The sequence below is a fragment of the Girardinichthys multiradiatus genome, chromosome 14 (genome assembly GCF_021462225.1).
Source record: "Girardinichthys multiradiatus isolate DD_20200921_A chromosome 14, DD_fGirMul_XY1, whole genome shotgun sequence".
Classification (NCBI taxonomy): Eukaryota; Metazoa; Chordata; class Actinopteri; order Cyprinodontiformes; family Goodeidae; genus Girardinichthys; species Girardinichthys multiradiatus.
The window spans coordinates 37,696,801-37,699,108 of record NC_061807.1 but is presented as its reverse complement, the minus strand read 5'-3'; the positions used below and the strand labels follow the sequence as shown (position 1 = coordinate 37,699,108).

Genomic DNA, 2,308 nt, shown 5'->3' with positions numbered 1-2,308 from the left:
TGTTCACTGTATACCTGCCTTTAATTCAATGACAGCCAGTGGCGCCACTAGAAATGTCTCACGGATGGGGGCACATGGGACCATTAAAAATCTTGGGGTGGCACACCATAATCAAAACCAATGACTAACTTTGAAAAATGCTGTGATGCTGTACTATTACTATATACTGTAATAGGAACTACAAAAAACCCACCATAGACCATTTGTATTTTATTTTGTTTTTATAGGTTAATGTTTCAGACTGACAAGAAAAGAGCATTTAAAGTTTCACAGCCTACATGTAGAAGCCCTTAACATCAATAAAAAATCACAGAAGAGTCTCTGATAGGTACAGATATTTATTTCACTTTCCAGGACTGGGATCACCACAAAATAAGCATAAATGGATGCTCATAAAGTGTTTGATAAACAAGGTTCTAAACATAACTGAAGGTATTAACTAAGGCTAGTTTTCGGTTTACTATTGTGGTAATTGCAGAGCGTACACTGGTAAAAAGCCTGTATGACCCCCAGTCAATGATCAGGCCTTGTAATGTTTTACCGGTTTCTTTAATAAGCAGATTCAGGTACCAGGTATGGGTGTTTGTGGTCCTACAAAACAGAATACACAAAGAAAACACAAATTATAATTCAGTATAATCACAACATCTCAGATCAGTAGATCGCATAGAATATGAGCCACTTATGATGTGGATATCAAGTAAGAAAAAGGCAACTAAATATAATAAAAATCACCAACTCAAGGTAAAAACTTAGCTTGGTAAACCATATCTCCTAAAAAGAGCAGAAAAGAACAGAAAATGTCCAGAACAACAAACCGAATTAACAAATGATTCTTATAGAACAGTATACACAACTCACCAGTCTTATGGACGAACACTTTCAAAGATACTAAATAAACAGCATCCAAACGCAGCTTCTCATGATTCACTGCTATTTTTTTTTTTTTTGCATCTGTTCCTAACATTACTCATTACTCTTAACATTACCCTAGTGGCGAGCTCGAAAACTGCATCACAGTCCTGCATTCAGAATATTAACATTATCATGCATGTAGCTTTACATTGTCATAAAATCTAAAATAAAGGCAAATAAACCAGACAATGTGTGCTACGGATACATTCAAAGTCATAAACCCAAGCACTTTTATGTAGAATAATATATATATATATATATATATATATATGTAACCCTGTCCGTGTCAGATGGCACCTCGCTGCGTTGTGTTCTCAGGGTTGCTGTCGGAGTTTGGATGGAGGCGAGAATCAGGCACGCGTGGTCAAAGTCGTGGTTGAGACCGTTAAGTTTATTCGGCACACTTCCAAACCTTTCAAGGCATAAACAAACACATAACTCACATTAATGCAGTTTCCCAAATACAGTATATATAAAAAAATAAAATAAAAAATATACAGAATCAAATAGTAATTAAACCTAAAAAGAGATTACCGAGGTAATTAAGTCACGCACATAACTTGGTAAGTGCATTCAATGGAACGAATGACTAACAAGCTTACAGCTTGTATAAAACAGTCTTAAACACCCAAAACCGTCAGGCATTCACAAACATCTCACTAACTGCATAAATAATAATACAATAAATGTTATACTAACAGGGTTTTACAATAAAAAACAAAAATCATTTGGCTATAGTGAGGAGCAAGCAATCAGCGAAGCTTAAATAAACACTGATAGAAATCTAGCCTCAGAAGCCAAAGTGCGGCGTCCATGAAAGGACAAACTACACTAACTGCCAGAACCCAAAGGACATAATAACGACATGGCGACCTCTGCTGGCATATTTATGCCACTGCCCTACATATATGATCTTCAACCTCTCCTGGAAGTCATGTAAACATGACGCTCTGCTCCCTCTGACCCCTCCCTTCCCTGAGGACATCTGTGGACCTGCTCAGAACTTTTGATGAACATTCCAACGTACCATCAAGGACAATGGCCTCTGTGACAGTGCTTCATGGACTTGCACACACACACACACACATGCTCAAGATAAACATATGTACCCTCACACCACCTTTACCGTTCCCGGCATGATGTTGTTTTGTCAACTTGTTGCTTCTTTGTGCTGAGGTTTTATGCAATCTCAAACTGTATCCTGTTAAGGATAAAGTGTGAAATATGATTTTTTTTCCCTCTACTTACCTAATGTAGCCTCTTTTCTCATCTAACAAGGGCAGCGCCTGTGAGTGGGCAGCAAAGCCTCGGTGACCCGTCCCCCCCTTGTCTTGTGTCATGATGTATGTTTGGATGGGTTGTACTGGAATTCTAATTTCCCCTCGGGGATCAA

General features: G+C 38.1%; 1 long non-coding RNA gene across 2 annotated transcripts; it reads right to left on the bottom strand.

Annotated features, from left to right (window-relative positions):
* Positions 1-320: 320 nt before the first annotated feature.
* LOC124881133 lies at positions 321-1,772 on the bottom strand. 2 transcript variants are annotated; one of them, XR_007041543.1, is made up of 3 exons: positions 1,450-1,758; positions 1,213-1,327; positions 321-591 (listed from the first exon to the last, which is right to left on the bottom strand). It is a non-coding gene; the product is annotated as an uncharacterized LOC124881133 (long non-coding RNA). The 2 variants fall into 2 exon arrangements; XR_007041542.1 differs by having other exon boundaries at positions 321-1,327; positions 1,450-1,772.
* Between the last annotated feature and the right edge of the window lie 536 nt (positions 1,773-2,308).